The 11,468-nt window shown below is 45.4% G+C and overlaps 1 pseudogene; it reads left to right on the top strand.

The window, feature by feature from the left end:
- Nucleotides 1-1,263: 1,263 nt before the first annotated feature.
- LOC101579505 overlaps nt 1,264-11,468 on the top strand; it is a 43,210-nt pseudogene continuing 33,005 nt past the window's right edge.

Below are 11,468 nucleotides of genomic sequence, written 5' to 3'. Positions count from 1 at the left end.
TCTCTCTGTCTCTCTGTCTCTCTAACTCTCTGTCTGACTCTGTCTCTTGTCTCTCTCTTGTCTCTGTCTCTCTGTCTTTATCTCTCTATTTGTGTGTCTCTCTCTGTCTCTCTGATATATATATAGTTGAACTTGTCCCAGAGACTTGTCCCATAATCTAATGGGCACATGCACATCACGTACATGTATGTGCATGTAAACACACACTCACACATACATACGCTGCATACACAGCTTCAGAAAATTCTCATATGTCTTGTTATATAGTTCATCCCTGCACGCTCATGCAGACCTTTAATACTCAAACTATCCCACTAAAGGTATTACAAAGTAGAAGAGGTGTTTAAAAATGAGGATCAGGTGAAGCAATTAAGTTCAATTAGGTTATTAGAGTGGGACCTCCAATGCCTGAATCTTGTTGGATTCATAGAGGAATGAGAGAAGCTACAGTGACAGGGAATACGCACACAATCTTACCACGACTCATGCAGCCAGAGAGATCTTTGGCTCAGCATGCACCTTCCTATCTGAACTTCTTGCCCCAAAAATTGTGAGATAAATAAAACTCTTTTCTTTATAAAATAATCTACGATAGGTTTTTGCTGCGTCGCAAGAAAATGAGTACTATGTCATCCATGAGATTCAGGATCCTGTGTAGTGAACTCTTCTTACATTACAGCTCACTTCAGGTAAAGCTTTCTTCTGAAAAACAATACTGGGGCTCTGACATGTTACGAGTGAAAAACCCAGAATTCTGGTGTCGCTGGTAGCTGAGCTCACACCTGCATGGCCCATCTGAGCACCAAGCCCTGCGTGTTCTCAGCTGTCATCGCAGGAGCAGTGGGCTGAGGGCTCCAGGCTCAGGGAACATGCATGTGTGGCACATGTCACCTTTCAACACAGGGACTAAAGGAGATGGTGTCTTATCCTGTGACTTCAGAGAGACAGATCTCAAGAGATTAAGAAAGTTATGGAAACATTAAAGTCAAAATAGTCTACAAATTAACCTTTTATTTGAAAAATGTCACTGTTTAACTTAAGGAGAAAATCATTAATTTTGTTTAATAATAGCCCAGCTAATGGGGACATGCACAAAGCTTATCTCAGTCATTCATACTTCCAGTGTTTATTCCTAGAAAATAAATTTGCCAAAATTATAAAGAGGAGTTCAATAAAACCAAACTTAAATCCACATAAAATTATTTTAAACACATTGCATTCTTTTGTCTACTTTATTTTTGAAGGAACTGCAAGACCAGCACCATGATAGATGCTGGAGAATCAAAAAAGAATCACAAAATCACAAAAAGAAGCTTTTGTGAGCCCATAGACATTCCACACAAAGTTGACGTGCACACAGACACGCAGGAGATCGCCCCTGGCGCCTACTGGCCAGGGGACTACGACTGCTCAGAGTAAGCATCGAGCCCTGGGCAGGGTCTTTGGGTCAGTGGGAGGGACGAGGCTTAGCGGAAGGAACGCGCCCTTGTGATGGCACTTAAAGGGTTCAGAACGCATGACAGAGCCAGTGTGAGAGGCAGCAGGGAAGCCGAAGGCGGCCATGATGATCAGGACGGCAACTGGGTTCTGTAGTCTGTTTGAGTCTATCTCTAATTTCTTCTCACATGTGATACTTGTGAGTTTCCCAGTAAAAACATTTGGTGGAAAATGCACATACATGGGAACACATGCGCTGATGGCAAAAATATGTGCAGCAAGATCCTGAACCGTGTCGTGCCAGCTGGACCTCACCTGAAGGCTCCACTCCTCCCCGCTTGCCACCTCCCTCTGCGCCCCCTCCTGACACTCACTCTTCTTCCTTCATTGTTCTCCTCCATCTACTCCCCACCTTCTCTCTTTCTTGAGTTCTCTCCTGATCTTCCTACTTGTTTTTTGGGTTTTGTTTTAAATAACAGCTATGAATCCTGCCTTTTCTCTCCTCCTACTTTTTCCTGTCTTTTTATTTCCCATTTCAACAACATCGACAAAGACGAATGGGCGAGAGTCCTGGGTGAGGATCTCTCCCGTGCCCGTGGAGGAGGGGATGGATGGGCTTATGCAAATTAGGTGCTTATACCAAGCCCTGGGGAGCTTCTAACCAAGTAGTGCTCTGCCTGACAAGTGCGTGGATGACAGTAATGGAAATTAGATCATTAAAATGGAAAACAGATCTGTTCACATCTTGAAATCAAGGACCCACACATTGCTCTTCGGAGGGCCTATGCATCTAGCCCTGGGAAAGTGAAAATGTTCTGTAAATATACCCAGCATGGAGGGAATTGCATCTAAAATGAAACAATGACAGGAGCCTCGTGAAAATATTAAGAGTACTAATTCAAATGCATCCTTGCGCACGCACTTTCAAGTAAATCCATTTTCTTGAATGTTCAATACAAATTTCATTTAAAAAAATCAATCACTGTGTTAATTCAAAATGGCCAAACAGCCAAAAGACTTTATGTTTTTAACAATAAAATATCTCTCAAATGTAGGAGGACAGGAAGGCTGGAGAAAGCTCTTGTTATGCCCTCCTCCCATAGCACTGAGCTTTCTTTTCTTTTCTCTTTTCTCTTTTCTCCTTTTTCTTTTCTCTTCCTAGTGATCCTCCTGTTTGCAGCCCCCCCCCCCCCCGTGCTGGGATTGCAGGCATGAACCACTACACCCACATTCGGTCACCTCAGCTCAGTGCACCTGGGGGCGGGGGTTGCTGCAGCATGTGGTGCAGGGGATTGAACAGTAACCCCTGTGCTTCCTAAGCAGGCTCTTAGTCTGCTAAGCTATCTCATTGGCCCAGCACTGAGCATTTTAACTATCTAACAGAAGCTGTCAATACATGTGATATATTCTCAAACCCCACATCGGGTCACTAGGGAAATAACCAGTCACCTAGGTTCTAAGTTTCTGCTTATGCAGGATTCTCCTGCTGCTTTTCTTAAAATTCGATCTGATTTCATAAAAAGACAAGAGGCAGGCCTGTGCAAGAATAAAGTAACATCATTTGGGGACTAAGTGGAGCGGCGTAAAGGAAGCATCGCACAGCATTTGTAGTTTGACCCAAGGTCCAGTGTGTGGGCTTTGACATCTGGAGGAGTTCAAATTCGGTCAGTTCCTGGGCTTCCTTTTGCCCAAGGGTGTGGCTAACTGCACAGATGACCCCAGCACCATTTCAAGACACCACTGGCACAGAAGTGCAAATCTTTGTGTCCCAGTTCATAAGCTCAGAGAAGGACAGAGTCCTCCCTGTCAAGTCATTACTTTGGTGCCATCTTTGGCTTGGTTCCTTCCTAATCCGTAGAGACCACAGCTGTGACCCACCCGCTCTCCTGCCCTTTGAACATGCTCCAAATAGAGGAAGTGAGGATCAGCCAGTGCTGCTGGCCTGCCACAAAGCAGATCCTTCCTTGTTTAGGCCTCTGCGGAGAGCAATGAGGCAGCTCCAAGTTGCTGCCTCCAAAAGGTCAGAAAGGGGAGGAAAGCTCCAGCTTATTCACTTTAGCAGACCGACGTAGGCCAAACCTCTCAGCCGCAAGGTCTCACCTTCCCAGACAAGTGCCACGTTAGTTTACCCGACTCTCAGTGTAAGTGTTAAAATAGAAGTAAAGAGGGTAGACGTGGGATGTCATCATTTCAGGAAAACATGTATTCCACAGACTGTGTGTTGGAGAAACAGCTCTTACCAGGCACTGCTTCCGTTATTTTTTTCCAGAAAGAAATCGAAATTCAAGAGTCCAGTTGCACTGTAAAGGAGTTGATTTGATTGACTTGATATCTTCTCTTTTTCCACAAAGATGGAGGTTTTTCTCTTATTTGGGGCACGTCCCTGAGATCTGTTGAGGACAGAATGCCTATTTCAAGTAGATGCTCAGGAGCGTCATAGTGTGGACTCCCAGCCCCGTGGCATTAGCACCACTTGAACAAGTACTGGAATTCATGTTCTTGGTTCTCCTCCAATTATTTCAAATCAAAAATGTTCAGTGGAAGCCCAGGAATCTGAGTTTTAACAAACCCTGAAAGTAATACAGATTCGTGTTCATGCTTCAGTTCCTAGGAAAAGAAGGAGAAGCAGAAGGAGAAGGAGAAGAAGGAGGAGGAGGAGGAGGAGAAAAAGAGGAGGAGACGGCAAAGGAGAAAAGAAGAGGAGAAGGAGGAAGAGGGGGAGAAGAAGGAGGTGTGGTGAGCAGCTAAGCTCCATTTTGAGGAGCACATCTTAATATTCCTCCCGGGTACTGTCTCTTCTGGGACGCTCTCCTTCGTTCTGCTGCCTGCTTCCAGCTTGTGCTGAGTGTACGAGGCCAGAGCTCCCAACTGGAGCCTTGTGTTGTAATTGCCTAATTATTTTGTCCTAAGTATGTTAACCCCCATCTACACGTCTGTCTTTCATAACAAGCCATCCTGATGACTCTTATCAATCTTGTAGTCTCAACACTGATGAATGAATAAGCACGAAATTGAGTTCACAGAGCGTTCCTTCATCAGTGTGGGTGCCCCCAGTCGTATCCTGAGGTTTTGGTCTCTGAACATGTATATAAATGAGAAAAGGCAGAAGAAACAGTGTCCCCTTGTATATCCACATGGAAAATTCAAGAGTATCCTAATGCATGTCTTAAAAATGCAATTTTTAAAACAAATTGTGTTCTATGAAATAGGAAAAAACATCTATTTTTTTTTTTCAAATAGACCTAATAGAATAATCAGCCAATTAGTCACCAGGTACCTATAATGTACTATGAGTTTGCTAGGGCTTGCCTACCTAGTGAAGTAGCACAAAGTGGGCAGTTTAAGACCGTAATTTATGCTCTCCAAATTGTAGAGGACAGACATCTGACATGAAGGCACTAGGAGGACTGGCTCCTTCTACGGATTGTGAGAGCAGGTCTCTCTTCTTTATTTCCTACATAGACATGGTCAACTCCCTGTCTGTGTATGTTTGTGCCTAAGTTTTCTCTTTCCATAGGGACCCCACAGGTCATGCTGGATTAGCCCACCTTAATGTCCACATTTTATTTTGAGAGCTCTGTAAAGACCCTATCTCCAAATTAGATCACATGCTGAGGTCCCAGGAATTAGGGCTTAGGATCTCAGGGTGTGGATTTTAGGTGGAACACAGTCCTCCTCGCAACATTTCCCAACCATTCTCTTGGCCCTGAGGCTTCCAGAGCTTCAGCAGAGACAGAAACCAAGACTCAAAACGCGCTTCCAGGTAGCACCGCACAGAGCAGCCCCGAACTTCACTTGGGCCTAACTGACCTTGAAGAAAGTCTTGGGACCACGTTTCCTACTTGCCTTCTGTCTTACTCTTCTTTCCTCTGTGTCTAGGCTTCCAACCTCACTGCCCAGTGACTTCTCGGACCCCGCGGTGTCCTGGGAGCTAACGGCTTCCACAACTGAATCAGCTTCCCTGTCAATTTGCTTCCACAGTGCAGCCCCGTCTGCCCTCAGGTGCTGTCCTGAGAGGAGTAGCCACCGTCCAGCCAGCAGCCTGTGAAGGATGATGGAGGCCAAGACCGCGGCCTCGGGAGCCAGGCTGCTTTACGGAAACTCAGGCTACGAGGTGTCGGCCCACTCGCAGTAACGTGAGTGCCTCAGTTTCCTCTGCTGTGACACGTGAGCGCTCTCAAGATGAACTCGGCTGAGGTCCCGGGAAGATCAGGTGCTGAGGGCCGGTGCCGGGCAGCAGCACCTCCAGGAGAAGCCTGTGCGTTCTGGGCTCTCCACGCTGCATCTGCTCATCTGCCTCCTCTGCAAATAGCACACGCATTTTTGGTCCACACTTCTAAAACTCAGACTCACATCACAAGACAGGTCTTACAAGGGTGGGATTTGTTTTTATTTTTTATTTTGTTAGGGAGAACTTTCTATCAATTTGAGTTTCCAATCCCAAAACAATCTTTCTGTATTTAAGGGAATGATGGAATGCCAGGCCATTTAATTAGAACCTTAAAGAGCACCAAATGGTTGACACATCTTTTAAAATGTTGCGATTCTGCAGGGGAGGTTTGGGGTCTGCTCCTTGTGGGTGGAGCAAAGATTTGCACACATCAGACTCTGCAGGGCCACAAAGTTAGTCAAATGACAAAGTCGCATCTGGAACCAGGTCTGCGGCGTGCTCGAACCCCGGTCTCCATCGACTGCCGAGAGCCTGGAGTCTCCGCGCTCTTTCTCCTTGTGCGGTGCTGCACGGCCCCGTGCTGGGGTGGACTGCCAGAGAGCTCACCCTGCTCGGGGTGAGGGTGTGGCTGCTCGCCTCCTGCGTCCTTCTAGTCGGAGCCGCATCTGGTCCACTGTAGAAGTAGCGCTTATTCCTCAGACCACGTAATTAATAATTTACTCTCTTCATCATCTTTATTATGTCAGTTCATGATTCTGTCATAGTGAATAATACTGGGCTCATTAATAGTTGCTTGCGTATGTACTTTCCTTAATTAGCAAGCATATAAGCCTCTCACAGCCCGCATTTGCTGTGCTCACGGCATGCTGTGAAAGACAAAAGTTACTGCGAAGCAAAAACCTGCCAACAGGTACCTCGCAAGTGCTTATTTCCTGTCGCCAGCATTAGAAGACCCCTAACATCGTGATTAGTTCCATAAGCACACCTAATGCCGCCTAATGTGCCGACGGGATAGGCACACTCTGTAATACGTGTATGAAGATGAAAAGGGGCCTGCGAAGCAACCCCGCGATGTCGCGGTAAAGCCGCCCTGTGCCTGTGCCAGGGTTGGTCATTCCCAGCGCCCGAGGCAGATATCACTAATCGATCAGGGAGCTTCTGCAGCTGTGGCCGCGTCCAGGCTCCGGTTACTGCCCAGCACAGCACTAGGGCAATCACTGCCCGTCCATTAGTGGTGACACGCAAGACGAAACCACGCTGATGTCCCTTGTCGCACCTGTGGTTTGGAAGGTGGCAAACGAACAGCGCTTAGGAAGGGGAATTATTGCTAGATGAGGTAATCGGTAAAGAACTGTGGAATGGGGGTCCCTCGTGTGGCCAGAAAGGAAACATTCTCTTCCTTCAGCTGGTCCAAGACTAACCTTGATTTTAACATCACATCAGTGCTGCAAAACGTAGGGGTTTGTTCAGAGGATCTTACTGTGTACTTTGTCCTTTTAGGCTCCCTTTCCTTTAGGCTTTTAAAACCAGTCCACGCTCAGCCTCCACGCCAGAAGTTCTGCGCAATTTAATCAGAAGTCTCAAGGAAAGAGATCAGATACTGGCTTTTCCTGAATCGTTCCCCGTGTGATTAAAGCCTGCGCGTTCCAGGTGGAAGGCAAGAGTGCTACACGGCTCACCAATAATCCTGGTGAGGAGAACTTCCTGCTGGGGTATTTCAGCGGAGGACCTCAATGAAGAAAACCCTAGGAAGCCTCCAGAAAGTGCATTTTCAGACATATAAATTATATCGGGGGTTTAGGTCTCTAAATCCAGCAATAACCCTTGAGCTGTGCACACAAACAACCCGCTTCCCTGTGCTCACTTGCCATATCTGACTGCTGTGCAGGCATCAAGTGAGACCGTGTCACCCGCACAGATTCACTTCTAATGTCAGAATCTGTGAGGCCCTGAGTTATTTATAGGCATTTCCACACAGCATTTGGCCATTATGCTTTCTGTTCTATTATAAACTTTTTGCCCAGAAGGACAAAATAATTCGTTGCTTCACATTCACAAGCTCCCTAAAGGTGCTGTTTTTCAAAATTACTACTTCTGCTTCTCTGATAATTTGCTGGTATTTAGTCTCAGTGAAGTACTATTTTTTTTTCTCATGAGAAAGGAACACTTTGAAGCTTTCATGAAGAGCAAGTTCTAGGGAACTACCTTGGAATTCACAGAGCTTCTTCTTGTTGCTATTGTTTTGCTTTATATAAAAGTAGACACATGGTTTGTTCATCCCACCATTGTAAATGCTCTGTACCATTGTGCTGTGTTCTCAGCAGTGGAGTTTCTCCTATGCTTAAACTGCCAGGGTCACAAGGCTACAGGCATGGAGAGCCAGCGTGCAGTGGGGGCTTCTTCCTCTGTTCTTCTGGAACAGTGTGCCCAACGCACCCCAAGAGGTGACTGTGTGTGAGGTCTTCTCGGGTCACCTCAACCGCCTCAACCCACCTCTACTCCACTGCTCTCAGATGAACTCATCATGTACTCTGTTGTCTGTGAGTCTGGTATTTCCCTCTTCATACAGCTTTGATCTACCCTTCACTCTCTTGCTCTTCTTCAAATGTTTGGACAAATGTTTTCTTAGGATTGATTCTATCTCAGTTACTCTTCTCTCTTTGCTGGGACAAATACCTGACACCCAAAATGAAGGAAGGAAAGGTTTATTTAGTTTACAGTCACTGGAGGTTTAAGTCTGTATTTGGCTCCAAGGCAGAGTGACACATGGCAGAGGGCAGCAGTTCAGTGTGGTGGCAAAGAGCAGAGAACAAGATGAAAGAGTAGCAGCAACAGTGGCAGCAGAGAGGAAATCTGTCTCTCTTAAACTGCATTCAGGCTATCACCTCAGGCTGGGTGTAGCACTCACACCCATAATCCCAGCAGTACTAAGACCCATAATTCCAGTGGATCATGAGTTAATCTCAAACTCTAGAAGTCCCCACCCCATGACTGCTTGAGGCTTTGGGGGGACAACTAGACACAAACCATAACAGGTGAACACCACACATCAGCCCCTGTCCCCAGTAAGGGGACAGTCTTGCATGTTGCCAGCCTAGGAAATGATTGATATTCAGAATTTAAACTATGGTCTTACTGAATACATTTTGCTTTTGTACCAGTTTAAAGTAGAAATTTTCTAACTTGCAACATCTGAGGTCAGAGACTATCTATAACCTTCTTCAAAATTTCCTTTAGGACCAAGTGGAGATATTTTATTAACTACCAAAATGTCACATAATAAAAGTCAAACTTGGGTTGACCCTGATCTGACTCTAAAGCCACAAAGTGTCCAGTGTATCTGGACGTTTGAAGGAGAAGATCAAGAGAGTGAAGGGTGCAGAGAAGGAGCCCCACTGAACACATACTTGTGTAATACTGAAAAGAAGGGGAAACTGGTGTGGAATCCGGAAATGTCGCAGGGGCCATAATAGGAGGTAGCATGCACAGAAGAAAGATGAGGTAAGTAATGATGAAAGTGTTTCGTCTAAATAGATTAGGTCTTTATTCAGCTCAGCCAGTCAGTGACAAAGGCAGCACCCATGTTCTGTTCAAAGCCAAGAATCTCTCGATTCCAGAGGCTGAATTTATGGAGCCCCCACGGGAAGACGTTTCTACAGGAGTGCTAAGCAGATGCTGCACATCTGCTTTCAGAGATTCATGACATTCTCTCTCCCATTGATTTGAAGATACACTGGACACTTGGTGGCTTTAGAGTCAGATCAGAGTCAACCCAAGTTGGACTTTTATTATGTGACATTTTGGTAGTTAATAAAATATCTCCACTTGGTCCTAAAGGAAATTTTGAAGAAAGTTATAGATAGTCCCTGACTTTGGATGTTGCAAGTCAGAAAATTTCAACTTTAAACTGGTGCAAAAGCAAAATGTATTCAGTAAGACCATAGTTTAAATTCTGAATATAGATCATTTCCTAGGCTGGCAACATGCAGGACTGTCCCCTTTCATGATTCTGGGCAGCAGCAGTAGCTCATGAGTTATGGCTGCTCTATGCCACTCTGCCTCATGATATCAATAAAAAACACAGGATCTTCCTAGGCTATGATGCTCCATAGGTTAAGGATGTGGAAAACATTTTTGATTTGTAGTGTGTTACCAACTTACAATAATTTTGTTAGGATGTAACCTCACTATACATCCAGAAGCACCCATATCTAGCAGCTGAGTGACTCCTGAGTCACCCTGCTTGGTCAAGAAGAGATGGAGAGAAGTAGCAGAAAAAGGGAGAGTAAGAACTAAAATGTGTTAGATGGATAGATTAGATAGATAGATAGATAGATAGATAGATAGATAGATAGATGACAGATAATCTAGCAATTCCCCATGCTGAATGAAGTCCTTATGTTTGGCAATCATGCATTAAAAATATTTTCTAAAATCTCAGTCTGTTGCGGGGCTCTGATGGATGCATAACTTACACGCAAGATAAGGATGCTGGCATAGAAAGCCCTGGGCTTACATAGATCCCTAGGAGGCCCACAACTCATGCTGGGGGTGGAGCAAAGCCAGAGAACACAAGCACCCACATATGAAAGGAGACAAAAGAGGACAGGATCTGCTGGGCAGTTCACATTTCACACATAGATTTTTTTTTTTTTTTTCAGAACTGGGGATTGAACTCAGGCCCTTGCGTTTGCCAGGGAAGCACTTATTCTACTGAGCCATCTCCCTGGCCCCACATAGATGTTTAAGGACGTGAATCCTTGAGAAAATACATGATTTGCTCAACTCTGAGAGATCAGTACCAGACGAGGACTGCTGAGCCTGCCTCACAAGAGGACTGAGCAGCTTTAATCCCTCATTGTTGAGCACAGCTGGGGTGAATTGGGAAGACCGTTACAGTTGGTCTAGTCGTCCATCTAGCGCCTCATGCAGTCATGGGATAGCTTCTGCAGTTTGGAATTGATTTTTGATCCAAAGCTGGGATTTCAGGTGTGAATGCTATGCCCTGGCCCTGGGGTGGGTAACGCACATTACAATGTAAGGAGGGAAGAGCGACTGCCACACAGCTGCCCCACCCTTTGCTCTTGCTCCTTTTTCTGCTGTCATGAGTGGCTGCTCTCTGCCATGTGCTGCTCTGCCTTGGAGCCAGCTGAGTGTGGACTGAAACCTCCACTAACTATGAGCTAAAGAAACCTTTCTTTCCTTAATTCTGGGTATTGGGTGTTTTGTTCCAACAATGAGAGAAAAGTAACCAAGACAACGACTTTATATCTTTGCAGAAAATAACCCTGTAAAATGGGCCAACTGCTAATACTTGCATTAACAGTGAATACAACAGGGTGACTCAGAACAAGAATATAGTTCACATACTGAGTCTGTGTTTCTGAAACAGAGAAGGAATTGCAGGTTTCACTGTGCTCTCTAGTGACATTCACTGCATACTGTTTGGAATCACGTGCCACAGTGCACACGTGAGGAACTTAGAATCCTGCAGATTGTTGCTTGTCCAAGGCAAGGACCTGCTCTAGTTCTGACCATGATGGCTGAGGCATGGGGAAAATCCATCACAAACCCCTTCTACTGGAAAGTAGGGACAATCCCAACCAGTTTTCAAACCCAGGACTAGAGATTTGTCCAGGGAAAACCGTGGCAGTTAGGCTTTTCAAGACTGGGAAAGCTTGTGAATGAAGTTAGCTTACCAAGTTCAAATATGGGAGCAATCCCCAGGACAAAGGTAGGAAGGAAGAAGTGAGTCTTGCAGAGGCAATGGTCAGAGAAACATGAATGTGAGGACATATTTGAAGTGGATGTTGCTTTCTGCATTGGGAGTTGATGAAACATCTTAGCAGGTCCTGTTCCC

This window comes from Octodon degus, unplaced genomic scaffold, assembly GCF_000260255.1.
Source record: "Octodon degus isolate 3935 unplaced genomic scaffold, OctDeg1.0 scaffold00014, whole genome shotgun sequence".
NCBI classification, from domain to species: Eukaryota; Metazoa; Chordata; class Mammalia; order Rodentia; family Octodontidae; genus Octodon; species Octodon degus.
Note: the sequence above shows the minus strand (reverse complement) of the source record. Positions and strands in the feature narration are given on the sequence as shown.